Source organism: Dendropsophus ebraccatus, chromosome 1 (assembly GCF_027789765.1).
Source record: "Dendropsophus ebraccatus isolate aDenEbr1 chromosome 1, aDenEbr1.pat, whole genome shotgun sequence".
NCBI lineage: Eukaryota > Metazoa > Chordata > Amphibia > Anura > Hylidae > Dendropsophus > Dendropsophus ebraccatus.
In genome coordinates, this window is record NC_091454.1 from 141,718,025 (window position 1) to 141,733,953 (window position 15,929).

The 15,929-nt window shown below is 46.3% G+C and overlaps 1 protein-coding gene across 1 annotated transcript in view; it reads left to right on the plus strand.

Annotated features, from left to right (window-relative positions):
• CIB2 (calcium and integrin binding family member 2) overlaps nucleotides 1-15,929 on the plus strand; it is a 58,293-nt gene that overhangs the window by 11,245 nt on the left and 31,119 nt on the right. The gene's annotated exons all lie outside the window — the stretch shown is intronic.

The following is a 15,929-nucleotide window of genomic DNA, read 5'->3' on the forward strand; positions in this document are numbered from 1 at the left end:
CTGGATGACGGGCACATTTGTGCCATGAAAGTGAAAAAATGAAAATTTTCACTTTCACGTCACATTTTTCCACATTTGTGCCCGTCACCAGTGGGGTCCATATGCTCACTGCACCCCTTGTTAGATTCCTTGAGGGGTGTAGTTTCCAGAATGGGGTCACTTGTGGGGGGTTTCCAGTGTCTTGGCAGCACGAGGGCTCTGTAAATGCGACATGGCCCTTGAAATCCATTCCAGTGAAATCCAGCTTCCAAAAGCCAATTGGCGCTCCTTCCCTTTGGAGGCTCGTCCTGCGCCCGCTTGGCACTTTATGTCCACATGTGGGGTATTTCCGTACTCGGGAGAAACTGCGCTACATGTTTTGTGTTTTTTTTTTCCTTTTATCCCTTTGTGAAAATGAAAAATTGAAGGCTAGAACAACATTTTAGTGTAAAAAATACTTTAGTCTTTTTTCAAGCCATATTGTTTGGAAAATCTGTGAAGCACCTGTGGGGTCCAGATGCTCACCGCACCCCTTGTTACATTCCTTGAGGGGTGTAGTTTTCTAAATGGTGTCCCTTTAGGGGTGTTTTTTAGGTTTTGGCACCCCAGAGCCTCTGCCAACCTGAAGTGGTACAGTCAAAAATGACCAAAAATAACGGAGCCATTGAAATTCACTAGGCGCTCCCTTATATCTGAGGCTTGTGGTTGCGTCAAATAGCGCAATAGGGCCACATATGGGGTATTTCTATAAACTGCAGAAATGGGGCAATCAATATTGGGGTGCATTTCTCTGGTAATAGGTTTATAATTATGAAAAATATTGGATTACAATAAAATCTCTGCACAGAAAATTAAAATTTTCAAATTTCTTACACACTTAGCTTTTATTTCTGTGACTCCCCTAAAGGGTTAAAAAACTTTCTGGATGTGCTTTTGCAGAGTTTAGGGGGTGCAGTTTCTGAAATGGGGTGCTTCGTGAGGCTTTCTAACACACAGTCCCCTCAAATACACTTTAAACCTGAACAGTTCCCTAAAAATATCTGATTTTGAAATTTTACTGAAAATTTGGAAATTTGCTGCTAATGTTTTAAGCTTCCTATTGTCTAAAAAAAATGAAATATAGTTTAATAAATGCCGCCAACATAAAGTAGACATGTTGCTAATGCTATTTAATATATAATTTATGTGGTATAACCATTTTCTGTATAAGCAGAAAAGTTTTAAAGTTGGAAAAATGCATTTTTTCACAATTTTTCACGCTATTTTGGGTTTTTTCATAAAGATTCGTTATAAGTATCGACTCCAATTTACAAGAAATGTGAAGTACAATATGTCACGAGAAAACAATCTCAGAATCAGCCGGATAGGTAAAAGCATCCCGAAGTTATTAATGAATAAAGTGACACTGGTCAAATTCATAAAATTTGCTCCGGTCCTTAAGGCCATTTCAGGCCCGGTCCTTAAGGGGTTAAAGGGTTAAGAGGTTAAAGTGTCACTGTCGTTAAAATTTTTATTGCAGAAATTAATAGTACAGGCGATTTTAAGAAACTTTGTAATTGGGTTTATTAGCCGAAAAATGATTTATCACGAAAAAGCAGTTTGAAGCTCTCCCCCCTGTCTTCATGGTTTTCCTATGGAGAGAGAAAGTAAAAGCAGCAAAACAGGACAACAAAGAGTTAATTTACACTCACATCCAGGGCTCTCTCCTCTGACAACACCACTGAGCTATCTGACCTCTAATTAGGGCTCTGAATAGCTCCCCTGCTGTGTTATCCTTTGGTCTCAGCTCTCAGCTGCCCACTTATCTCCCTCCTTCACCCTCCCCCCTCCCCTCTTCATAGACCAGACAGTATCCAACTGATGAAAGAGATGAAAAAACAGTCGAGATTTCCTGATTCTGAAGAGTGGACAGCAGAAAGGAGAGGAGGGGGGACCTGGGAAAAGGCTTTTTACATGCAGATAATGGCAGATTTGGCTAATAAACCCAATTACAAAGTTTCTTAAAATCGCCTGGACTATTGATTTCTGAAAAAAAACATTTTTTAACGTCAGTAACACTTTAACTTATGGCATACTGCTGTCTGAGGGAGCCGGTGACAGACTCTCGAGTTTCCAGTCGGCATGGCATAAAGGGTGGATAAAGTCCTTTATACTGTTGTCGGTGGCCAGTAGGCTTCAGCAACTTTATTACAAACTCCTAACATAAAAGTATAGGACCTCTAAACACCTCCATTTGTGGCGAGTGCTCCTCCACGGTGGGGTCTATGCTCCACATATGGTGGACCTGTCTGCCTATGGCCTCATAGTGGAAAGAGGTCCAGGCCCTGTATAACACGGTCATTGGCGTGAGGGTTACACTTACGCCTGAAATAGCTCTACTTTCTATCTTGCCAGGCCTGCTCTCCAAAACAAAAAAGGGTCTAATAGGATTTTTTATGTTGGTCACTCAACAGATTATCCCCAGGTTGTGGAGGTTGCAGATGCCTCGCTTGAGATTTCAGTGGGCTGAAGCCTTTAACGCCTTAATGAGAATGGAGGAGCTCAGGGCAGATGAACATAATAGTAGCGATAAATTGACCTCTAGATGGAGGCCTTGGATTGTATTTCAGTCCTCTCCTAAAATGGCCCATTGGTTGTCAAGCAAAAACCTATCCAGCAGGTAGTCTGCGACATCAACGCAGGATCCATAGATTCCCATGGCTACTGCTCTTTTTCTGTCCCCTCGCTCCTCTTCCCTTCCTGTTTCTTCCCACTACCTTTCCTATTGGTTTTAAGACATGAGATCATGTTCAGTTTTTGTTTTGTTTTTGGAATGTTTGTGTTGGTACACTTTGTCTTATCCTATAAATGGAACAATAATGCATGGCACATTCCATGGTGCTGTTCATGTCAGTTAGCACCAATTGAGACATGTTGGTTCTGCAAAGAGGGATTATTAGCTGTAATTTGTGTGTACATCAGATCATACGGATTGTTGTTATTGGTTGTTATTTTGACTTTTTTATGTGCTACTATAGTTGGATTGCTGGCTTGTCCTATTTATCCTGTGAAAACTTTAATAAAAATATTTTGAACCATAAAAAAACAACAATTTAGCAAGCTTTAGGAAATTTTGTTCTTACCCCATGCAAGTTATAGTGAAAATGACAAGTTATTTGTATTCTGTACTTCAGTGTTATTCCAGCAATAGCCAATTTATATAGTTTTTGTTTAGTGATGAGCGAGTACTAAAATGCTCGGGTGCTCGTTACTCGAGAAGAATATTTCCCGATACTCGGGTGCTCGTTCCGAGTAACAAACCCTATTAAAGTCAATGGGAAACTCGAACATTTTTGCAGGGGACCCAAGCTCTGCCCAGGGAAGGTTGTGTGAAAACCTGTCAACCTCAGAAAATGATGGAATCACCACAGAAATTGACAGGAAACAGCAGAGGCAGCATGCATGGATGCCTCTGAGGCTGTCTAATCGCACCATTACACGAAATTCTGGGCAACAGCATGGCAGTGAGAACATCGGGAACCATTAAAACAGAGGTAGCATATGAAAAAAAAACAAATTTAGCCTGACACAGCATGGCAGTGAGAACACAGAGAACCATTAAAACAGAGGTAGCAGGCCTCCGAGCCTTTTTGCCAGGGCATATTCAAGTATTGGGAGAGCAAATTGGGTCTGACTGAACTGACTAAACCGATCCTGGACGGGTGGGCTGTGGTGAGGAAGGCGATAGCCAGTGAACATTGGAGGGACACCCAATTCCGTATCATTCATCACGCGACTTATGGTTTCACCTTGCCCAAAACTCTGGACAGACCTGACAGGATTGATGCCTGCCCAAATTGTAACCTTAGTGGAACTGACTTACTACACGGACTGGTGACATGCCCCCTTGTACGACATTTCTGGGTGAAGCTGAAAGATCTGCTTTCATCTAAATTACGGGTTACCCTGTCATTAGAGCCTGCTTTTCTGGTTCTACATATTCCCCAAACTGAGGAGAGGCCTACGTTGCTCACCCATGTTTTTGTTTTGGTGGCCAAACGTTGCCTGCTTGCTCATTGGTTGGAATCTCAGATGCCCTCCACTGACGAAGTGGTGAGCCAGGTTAAAAAATACCTATTGTATGATCAGCTGGAGATGTTAAGAGCCAAGGAAAAGTCCAGCAAAGGTTTCTTTAAGAAGTGGACAACGTTCATTTGCGCCTTCCTCTCCGGTTGAAATACGTCAGGTAGTGCAACCGTTCAAGGATACCAAATGCAGGGCCGGCCTTAGGGTAAATGGCGCCCTGTGCGAAACCTTTTTACGGCGCCCCCCCCCCCCCCTTAATGTAACATAAAGCTCCTTCAGCCCCCCCCCGCCATTCACACAACTACCACCCCCAGCCCCCCCAAACAACTAACATAACGGTAACGATAATTCAACGATAATTATGACACGCCCCTTTTTGCAAGCCACACCCTTTCTTGCAAGCCACATCCACTTGGCCATGCCAAAAAGGAACTCACTGAGCATCAACACAAGGCCGTGCCATTTAGTCTATAGCCATTATTATTATTTGTTATTATTAGGGGGTCTCAGCAGAAACCTGGATGAATATATACACAGGTATAAAGCTATGCTCACACTACAGGAGTGTATATACAGGTATACATCCACTACAGGACATGTATATACAGGTATACATCCACTACAAGACATGTATATACAGGTATACAGCCACTACAGGACATGTATATACAGGTATACAGCCACTACAGGACGTGATACAGTTATGCAGTACATAGCTGTATACCTCTACATACAAGTCCTGTAGTGTGTACATAGCTGTATATGTGTATATATATATACACATCCTGTAGTGGCTGGATACCTGTATATACACGTTCTGTAGTGTGTACATAGTATGTACACACTACAAGACGAGTATTTACATGTATACACCCATGTACACACTACAGCTGTAGGAGCAGTGCAGACTAGGAAAGCTGGGTGACTACCTCTGTAGGAGCAGTGCAGACTAGGAAAGCTGGGTGACTACCTCTGTAAGAGCAGTGCAGACTAGGAAAGCTGTGTGACAACCCCTGTATGAGCAGTGCAGACTAGGAAAGCTGTGTGACAACCCCTGTATGAGCAGTGCAGACTAGGAAAGCTGCGTGACTACCTCTGTAGGAGCAGTGCAGACTAGGAAAGCTGGGTGACTACCTCTGTAGGAGCAGTGCAGACTAGGAAAGCTGCGTGGCTACCTCTGTAGAAGCAGGGCAGACTAGGAAAGCTGGGTGACTACCTCTGTAGGAGCAGTGCAGACTAGGAAAGCTGCGTGACTACCTCTGTAGGAGCAGTGCAGACTAGGAAAGCTGGGTGACTTCCTCTGTAGGAGCAGTGCAGACTAGGAAAGCTGAGTGACTACCTCTGTAGGAGCAGTGCAGACTAGGAAAGCTGGGTGACAACCCCTGTAGGAGCAGTGCAGACTAGGAAAGCTGCGTGACTACCTCTGTAAGGGCAGTGCAGACTAGGAAAGCTGAGTGACTACCTCTGTAGGAGCAGTGCAGACTAGGAAAGCTGCGTGACTACCTCTGTAGAAGCAGGGCAGACTAGGAAAGCTGAGTGACTACCTCTGTAGGAGCAGTGCAGACTAGGAAAGCTGGGTGACTACCTCTGTAGGAGCAGTGCAGACTAGGAAAGCTGCGTGACTACCTCTGTAGAAGCAGTGCAGACTAGGAAAGCTGGGTGACTACCTCTGTAGGAGCAGTGCAGACTAGGAAAGCTGCGTGACTACCTCTGTAGAAGCAGGGCAGACTAGGAAAGCTGGGTGACTACCTCTGTAGGAGCAGTGCAGACTAGGAAAGCTGAGTGACTACCTCTGTAGGAGCAGTGCAGACTAGGAAAGCTGCGTGACTACCTCTGTAAGGGCAGTGCAGACTAGGAAAGCTGAGTGACTACCTCTGTAGGAGCAGTGCAGACTAGGAAAGCTGGGTGACATCCCCTGTAGGAGCAGTGCAGACTAGGAAAGCTGCGTGGCTACCTCTGTAGGAGCAGTGCAGACTAGGAAAGCTGGGTGACTACCTCTGTAGGAGCAGTGCAGACTAGGAAAGCTGGGTGACAACCTCTGTAGGAGCAGTGCAGACTAGGAAAGCTGCGTGACTACCTCTGTAGAAGCAGTGCAGACTAGGAAAGCTGGGTGACAACCCCTGTAGGAGCAGTGCAGACTAGGAAAGCTGGGTGACTACCTCTGTAGGAGCAGTGCAGACTAGGAAAGCTGGGTGACTACCTCTGTAGGAGCAGTGCAGACTAGGAAAGCTGGGTGACTACCTCTGTAGGAGCAGTGCAGACTAGGAAAGCTGGGTGACTACCTCTGTAGGAGCAGTGCAGACTAGGAAAGCTGAGTGACTACCTCTGTAGGAGCAGTGCAGACTAGGAAAGCTGAGTGACAACCCCTGTAAGAGCAGTGCAGCTGGTACAGCGGTTTAATTTAATATATCAGATCATCTATCCCAGTGAGAGAGAGAGAGAGAGAGAGAACGCTCATCTCAACGAAGCTAAGTGCTTGGCTTGCTCAGCACTCTGCTCATCAAGCAGTTTGCCTGTCAGCGCTGCTCTGCTCCCTGCCACTCCTCCCAGGAAAAGCTGGATCCAATCCTGGGAAAATTCTCTTAGTTTTTTAGGATTGGATCCAGCTTTTCCCTGGCACCCAGGGTGAAGCAGCGGGGAGTGGAGCAGCGCTGAAAGGCAATTGGCTTGATGAACAGAGCGCTGTGCCAGCGATTTGCTCATCTCTACTAAATATATACACACAGTATATACACATACATACAGTTTATACATGATGTGTGTAGAGGCCAGGCTTGTATATAAGGCCCCAGGCCTCCCCATACCCCTGTTGCTGGGCCTCTCCCCTCCATCCAGCCAGGCACAGCTCTGCTCCTCTATGAGAGGAAGCTCACATCACACACATCATGGCCGCCCTCCATCCCAGTGATGTCCACACACACATCATACATAACACTGTCCCCAGCATCCTCCTCAGGGGGTAAGGGGAGCACTGCTGCATCACATTCAGGAGGCTGGGAAAGCTGGGTGACAGGTAATGATCAGCCAATATCCTCCTATATACACTCTGCCTGGTTGTTTAGTAAAAAAAGGAACAACAGAATGGCCGTACAGAACACTAGGAAAGCTGGGTGACCAGCAGTAGTGGTCAGCAAACCCAAGAGAAAACACGGTATAGTAATTACTAGCAATGGATGGATATTTCCTACTCATATCTCAGCATTCCTGCAGTAGCCTGTATCTCAGCTTCCTCATGCCTGCAGCAGCCTGTATCTCAGCTTCCTCATGCCTGCAGCAGCCTGTATCTCAGCTTCTTCAGGCCTGCAGCAGCCTGTATCTCAGCTTCCTCAGGCCTGCAGCAGCCTGTATCTCAGCCTCCTCAGGCCTGCAGCAGCCTGTATCTCAGCTTCCTCATGCCTGCAGCAGCCTGTATCTCAGCTTCCTCATGCCTGCAGCAGCCTGTATCTCAGCCTCCTCATTCCTGCAGCAGCCTGTATCTCAGCTTCCTCAGGCCTGCAGCAGCCTGTATCTCAGCTTCCTCAGGCCTGCAGCAGCCTGTATCTCAGCCTCCTCAGGCCTGCAGCAGCCTGTATCTCAGCCTCCTCAGGCCTAGAGCAGCCTGTATCTCAGCCTCCTCAGGCCTACAGCAGCCTGTATCTCAGCCTCCTCAGGCCTACAGCAGCCTGTATCTCAGCCTCCTCAGGCCTGCAGCAGCCCCACCAGGGTGAGCTCCATCTCCTCCCTCCAGAACATGACTGTAGCGCCCCCTGCCGGCCCGAGGCTCCTCCCCCACTGCGGATGGTGTACCTGGTGCTGAGCTGTGCAGTGCTGGGCACAGTGGTCCGTTGTTTGGAGCCCAGGCTGTGAGTATGGAGCGCTGATCCCTCCTCCTGCCTCCTCACAGGAGGATGAGAGAGACATGATGACGCCCCGGCCTGCCACACACTGCCCCCCTGTGGTGGAGGACACTCACTGCAGCTTCTGACACAGAGACCCGAGGCTGGGAGCTGTGCAGTGCAGCTCTCTGCCGGAGCGCCCCCTAGCTGGCCGGGAGTGAGGCGCCCTGTGCAAGCGCACAGGTCGCACACCCCAAAGGCCGGCCCTGACCAAATGGTACCTAGCTAAAGATGTGGGCGGCACGCTGGGTCGCTTGAAGGTGTAAGTGAACATGGGCTGGGGAATTTCTATGTCTCCAGGGATAGGCTAAGACTTCTGCTGAGGGCTTTCTGGGGTGATTGCGAGCCGGGAGGGAAGGTGGTGGGGGGGGGGGTTTGGTAGTTTGATTCTGATTCTGACCCAGACCTTTTTCTGGGATACAAAGGTCCGCGCTCTTTTTTTTTTTTTTTCAAACATATTTTTATTGAGTTTCCATTGTTCCAAGAAGACATAAAGTGAGCTCAATGGTAACAATAAGGCAAGGTCGTACATCCGTAGCCATAAGATAACATGAAAAGGATCATGAACATAAACGGGTCTAGTCACTAGAGAAAGGAAAGCAGAGGAAGTGCCTTCCATGGAACACAACACCATACAATATATGAACAAACACTTCAACCCGAACTACCCTCCCCATCCCTCCCCCCCTCCCTCCCTTCCTCGGCAGTCACCCCCTATGCTGGATTTGCAGCGCACCCAAGGTGCCCTTTAGAGCTTCCATGTTATACCATCCGGTGCTTCTGAAAAGAGACATGAGATCATCTATCTCAACCCTGGAGAAATGATGCACAATAAAGAGTCTCCATTTGGAGAAGAACTTTTTCGCCTCCTTCTCTTTGTTCCTCAGCGTTCCCACCTTGTCATATAATAAGAGTATGTGTAGCAGTGCTATCAATTCCTCCAGGACAGGAGGGTCAGGTGTCAGCCAGTGGCGGAGGATACATTTCTTGGCCGCTAGGCTTACGATATGGAGCATGCCAGCATTTGTTCGTCCCATAGAGAGTCCAGGTTGGTCCAGTGAGTAGTCATGGAAAATGAACGTGCGAGGGGACAACGGTACGGTAGCGTCCCATACCAGTTTAAGATAACCCAGAACTTTGGACCAAAAGTCCTGTATTTGCGGGCACTGCCAAATGGCATGAATCAGGTCTGCTCTCTGTAGTTTACATTTCGGGCATTCTCTTAAATAGTCAGCTGGAGCATCTCTATAGGACAGATCAAATGCATACGTGGCCCTGTGTAGAATTCTGAACACCGTCTCCCGCCATTGTTCATTTATGATATGTTTCCGAGTCCCCTCCCATCCCCTCAGCAATTGGGTTGTGGCGTCTTGGTCCCCCAGTTTTGTCTCCCATGTCTTGAAGACCTCTGCTTTCACCTTTAGAAGCATTTGCTTCCGCAGCACCCCGTATAGATATGATAAGGAGTCATGTCTAGTGCGAGGCCCAATTAGGTCATCAAAGGAGCCTTGTACTTCCTTGGCACCCCAATCAAGCGCCAAGGACTTGCAATATGCTACCACCTGGCAGTACTGGAGATACTGATTAGATCCGAATCCCCCTTTCCTTGCTATATCTGGCCACGCTAGGTACCGTCCGTCAGACTGGTGTAGTATGTCATCAACTGTTTGCAAAGGACCTGTCTTCCATGGGGTAAAAAGACTGTTTTGTCTGCTAAGAGGAAAAAGCGGGGGGCACCAGAGAGGCATATATCTTGAAATGCGGAAGGGGAGGCCATGAAGCTTGCGGACAATCCGCCATGCTGCCAGCGTATCTCCCAGGACGATGCTAGACTTCACATGCGGTGGCAGTTCCCCAAATTTACAATGTAGCAGCGTTGTCAGACTATGGTCCCCTGCTAATTCCCGGTCCATAGTCAAGTCAGAGAAGAATGAGGTCCCGTGTACCCAATCCCGGACATGCCTAAAGAGCGCTGCCAGGTTATAGCCCCTCAGTAGAGGCAGCTGTAGTCCACCCTCACTCTTCGGGAGAGCCAGTTTGTTGTAAGCAATTCTGGGCCTCTTCCCCTGCCACAGGAAGGCCACCACCGCCGATTGCAGTTTCTGGTGATCAGCATGTTTGATCAACATAGGTATGGTTTGAAGGGGGTAGAGTAGGCGAGCAAAACTGACCATTTTATATAGATGTACTCTCCCGAAGAGTGAGAGAGGCAAGGTTTTCCACCTGTCCAGTTCCTTAATTATTTTCTCTATGATCGGGGTAAAGTTCAATGAATAGACAGATGACGGATTACTTTTTACTTTTACTCCTAAGTAAGTGATGGTATGGTGAGTAATAGAGACGTTCCCTACTTTCACATCAGAGGACGGCGCACCTCCAATTTCTAGCAGCTGGCACTTGGTGGGGTTTATTTTGTAACCTGAGAACTGTCCGAACTCCTCGAGAAACCTGAGAACCCCTGACAATTGTGACTGCGGATTTTTCATGTAAAGCAACATGTCATCCGCAAAGCAGGTGAGTTTAACGACTGATCTACCCACTGAGATGCCCTCATAGAGGTCACCGTGACGCAGGTAGAGAGCCAGGGGCTCCAATGCCATGTCAAATAAGAGGGGAGACAGGGGGCACCCCTGTCTCGTTCCTTTTCTCAAGGCAATGGCTCCCGACAGGAAACCCATAGAGTACACCTGTGCCATAGGTCCGCGCTCTTGTGGGCAAGGACATAATAGTTAGCCTTGATGCAGCCGCATAGTAATCTTAGTTGGGTACACTTATGTTTTACCTAAAGTGGGGTATTGTCTCCATGTATGTGCATGCTTTTTGAAATGTGTAATGTTGAAAACTGAATAAAAGTTTAAAGAGAAAAAGAAAGAAAAAAAAGAGGTAGCGTATGAACTACCCCAAAATTTTGCCTGACACAGCATGGCAGTGAGAACACAGTGAACCATGAAAACAGAGGTAGCAAGTGAGCCTTCCAAAAATTATGGCAGTGAGGGCAGAGTGACCAAGGTAGAAGCAGTAGCAGGTGAGCCTCCCTAAAATTATGCCAGACACAGCAAGGTCAGTGAGGACACAGGGAACCATTAAAAGTGAGGTAGCAAGTGAGCCTCCCAAAAACTTAGCCTGACACCACAGAACACCACCGAAGTAGACAGGAAACAGCAGGGGCAGCGTGCATGGATGCCTCTGAGGCTGCCTAATCGCACCATTACGCCAAATTCTGGGCAACAGCCTAGCGGTCAACCTCAGGACAATAGTGCTGACCCAGACCAAGATAGGCAAGGCACATGTGACCTAGGTCAAAGGCCTGAAGGTCAAAGGCCTTGGAGAGTGTTCCACTGCCGGTGCCTGACAAGCTGACTGCTCCCCCCTCCCCCCTTAATAACTTGTCTTTTTAAATTACTAGACTGACCAGGGCTGGGGCATGACACCCCGTGACTACTTTAGCAGTTGGGGTAATTTTCCCAGTATCATAGCCTCACACCCTCATGCAGTTGTGCATTAGAGGCAAAATCATTGGAGGTAGGGACGAAGAAATAATACAGTCTTTTTAAGAGGCCCCGGAATTTGAATGAATACACTTATAGTCTTTTAAACAGTATCTAAGAGAGGGCAAGTGTGGTAGTAGTGGGTGGACTTTTTCCACCATTTTCACTGTGTGTTCCTTTTAACTGTGGCGTGTATCTTGCAGATACAATAGATGACCAGACAGCCCTGCAAAATAGTCGAATTTCAATTCGACTACTAGTCGAATTGAAGTCGATTTGATTTGAAAATTGAAATTGAAGATTAAAAAAAGGCCATAAAGTGGCCTTTAAGAGCAGCTGACTACTGCCTTTGAAACAGCTACAAAATGAAAGGACGGCAGAGGACACCCCCAAGTGGACATCCACCAATTGTATGGTTCGAAATGGCCAACACAAGGATCCTAAATTAGGATCCAGCTTTTTCACTGTCTGTTCCTTTTAACTGTGACGTGTATCTTGGAGAAACAATAGATGACCAGACAGCCCTGCAAAATAGTCGAATTTGAATTCGACTATTAGTCGAATTAAAGTCGATTTGATTTGAAAATTGAAATTGAAGATTAAAAAAAGGCCATAAAGTGGCCTTTAACGAGCAACTGACTACTGCCTTTAAAAAAAATCTACAAAATGAAAGGACGGCACCCGCAAGTTGACATCCACAAATTGTATGGTTCGAAATGGACACAAGGATCCTAAATTACGATCCACCATTTTCACTGTCTGTTCCTTTTAGCTGTGGCTTGTACCTTGGAGATACATACAATAGATGACCTGACAGCCCTGCAAAATAGCACTTGACCAAATTTGAAATCGAAGATTAAAAAAAAGGCCTCAAAGTGGCCTTTACTAAGCTGCTGACTTCTGCCTTTGAAACAGCTACAAAATGAAAGGACGGCAGAGGAGAGGAAACCTGCAAGTTTACACCCACCATTTATATGGTTCGAAATGGACAAGAGAAGGATCCTAAATTAGGATCCACCATTTTCACTGTCTTTTCCTTTGAACTGTGGCATGTATCCTGGAGATACATACAATAGATGACCTGACAGCCCTGCAAAATAGCACTTGACCTGAAGTCGATTTGATTTGAAATTTGAAATCGAAGATATATAGTGTATATGGCTGACTATAACATATTAAATTTATAAGGTCCATTTCTTACAACAGGACACAGGGGTGTTTAGCACTCATATGCCTGCGCCTGCTGGTAGTGGTTAGGCTGGTAGTGGTGGCTTCCCTGCTGATCCTGGCGTGGCACACTAAAGCCTGTCAGTCATTCGCATTTTCTTTAAAGAACCTCCACACTTGCGAACATCTAGCCATGGCCACGGGAGTTTGACTGAAAGAGTTGCTGATCTACTTGCTCTGGCCTTACTTCTCCCTCTGCCCACCCCTCTTCAAACCGGTCCTGTGACTGAACTTGCCTCCCCCTCAAAAGCACCGTCTTCACTAGGCTTATCCACCCAGCTCGGCCTCACTTCGCCCTCATCCACCAGCTCTTTCTCCAATTCCTTACTCTGCTCCCCACTTTGAGTTACATCCATCACAACAACGTCACTGTCTGACAACCGGGTCTCATCGTCATCTTCAGACACCTCTTCAAACCCTGCTTGCAAGTCCCCACTCTCATCACCCACTGACTGTGTGAGCTGCATAGTTTGGGCATTGGGACAGATCGACTGCTCCGGTTGCTCATACTCAGGGAAGGTTCCAAAAAGAGTTCCTGGGAGCATGGTGGTGGATCTGAATCTCTCCTTTCCCTGGAGGGGCCAAGCTATGGCAAAGGAGGCTGAGCTGCTGGAGCAAGGGTTCCACTCCCTTGGCTAGCGTGGGTGGACTGCGTGGAAGACTGGGTGGTGGATAAGTAACTGGACACATTATCCGCTATCCACGTGATCACCTGTTCACACTGCTGCGGTTTCAATAGCGGTGTACCCTGAAACCACGTAAGAGGAAGCTAGGGAGTGAATGTCTGCGGTGTGCCACTGCTTCCTCCTCAACTGGTGCTGTGTCACCCTGCTCAGAACCACGGCCTCTGCCCACTGCATCGCTTGGAACCCCACGCCCTCGTCCTCGACCCTTACCCCTGGGGTTGCTGCTATGTGGTGTATGCCACCCTCTTACACAGGACAATCAGCAGTGAGCTTGAATATGGCTGCACTAAGAAATAATAAAGCAACCCTGATTACTGGCTGCAGATGAGAAAATATACTGGTCACACTAGTTTTTGGAGGTTGTCGTATAGTCTGTGTGTAAGTGGTGGTATATGGTGTATGCCACCTGTTACACAGGACAATGAGCAGTGAGGTTCTATGCAGCTGTACTACAAATCACAGCAATACAATGTACAACAGCAGCAGATCCTATATATATATATGCCCTCCTCCAATCAGTGAGCCACAAACCCTATAATACAGCCTATACCAAATGGCTAAGCGATATTCCTGAGCTCTCAGAAGATGATTGGGAGGATGCTGTTTATTTTCTGTCATCGGTGGTGAGTGCATGTGATCTTCTTATACAATTCCGCTTTCTGCACTGGGTCTACTTTACTCCTGCTCGCTTAAAGGGGTACTCTGGCGCTGATAAAAAAAAAAGGTCCCTGAAGCTCTAGTTGGTGTCAAACATGACAGCTGCATCTAACAGTGTTATTTGCAGCCCAGTCCTGGTGTCTAGGGGCGGGATCCCCCCCGCGCAATGCGATCACAGGGGGGGGGATTCCTTGGTCTTACCGAACCGGGCCTCAGCGTCAGAATGACACTGATCCTGCAGCAGACCATAGCCATAGAGCAACGATCTCAGGGATCGTTGCTGTGTTATACAGCTACACTGATCTCTATGAGAGATCAGTGTAGTTGTATTAGGAGTCCCCGAGGGGGGCTTCTAATTAATGTAAAGGTGAATAACAAATGTCTTCATTAATAAAAATAAAACCTCCCCTAATAAAAGTCTGAATCACCCACCTTTTCCCATTTTATAAATAAAAATAAATAAATAAATGTTTGATATCGCTAAGTGCAAAAATTGTGCATTTTTAATCGCATCACATCCAGAAACATTGTGATGAAAAGTGATCAAAAAGTCGCATATACGCAGTTAAGGTACCGATAGAAAGAACACATCATGGTGCAAAAAATGACACCTCAATCAGCCCCATAGACCAAAGGATAAAAACGTTATAAGCATGGGAATAGAGCAACTTTAGGGAACGTTTTTTTGCTGCAGAAGGTTATATTTTTTTTAAATCCATCAAATAATATAAAAGTTATGCAAATTGCATATCGTTTTAATCGTACTGACTTGAGGAACCTGTTTAACATGTTATTTTTTTCAATTTCACCACGCATATAATTTTTTTCTGGTTTCGCAGCATATTTTATGCAAAAATTAAGTACAATTAGTGATGCAAAAAATAAGGATGTAGGTTTCTAGGTGAAAAAATGCAAGTGCTATGGCCTTTTAAACACAAGGAGGAAAAAATGAAAACGCAAACACGAAAATAAGTCGCTCTTAAAGGGACGGTACCCAAGTCGCTCTTAAAGGCACTGTACCCAAGCCACTCTTTTAGGGACGGTACCCAAGCCGCTCTTAAAGGGACAGTACCAAAGCCGCTCCTAAAGGGACGGTACCCAAGCCGATCTTAAAGGGACGGTACCCAAGGCGCTCAGGGACGGTACCCAATCTGCTCTTAAAGGGACGGTACCCCAGTCACTCTTAAAGGGACCGTACCCAAGTCTCTTTTAAAGGGACAGTACTTATGCTGGTCTTAAAGGGACAGTATATAGGTCACTCAAAGTCGCTCCTTAAGGTACTGTACCAAAGATGCTCTTAAAGGGACTGTACCAAAGTTGCTCTTAAAGGTTCTGTACCAAAGTTGCTCTCAAAGGGACTGTACCAAAGTTGCTCTTAAAGGGACTGTACCAAAGTTGCTCTTAAAGGGACTGTACCAAAGTCGCTCTTAAAGGGAGGGTATCAAGGGTTAAAGTTTCTTTTAAAGGAAAGTCACTGTTAAAGGGGTGCTCTTTTCAAGCACTATGTATTTCCCTGAAAAAGCAAATCTAGTTGAAGCATATTACACAGTTATATAACTTTATAATGTTTTTCAATTACTGGGAAAAAGCTTTTGGCTGGAGTACCCCTTTAAAACTTCTAGGAATAGCAACTGATCATACATGTTTCCATTGCCAGATTGATACCAGAACCTTTTTTACACTCAGTGTTTTCTTTTCCTAGAGTACTACCATTCTGGTCATCAGTGCTGTTGTTTCTGCATCGTTCCACAGATTCTGTCGCCCCAGGTATGCTTACTTAGTGTCACAGATACTATTATATTTGGCACAAATAAGCGCCATTTTTCCGTATCCTTCTTTTTGTGCCAGGAAGGTGGTGATCATGGCATGGAAATCCCCTGACACTCCTTCCCTATCGCAATGGAAATCTCTTGTTAACTCATACATTCCCCTTTATGGAGTACTATACCAGA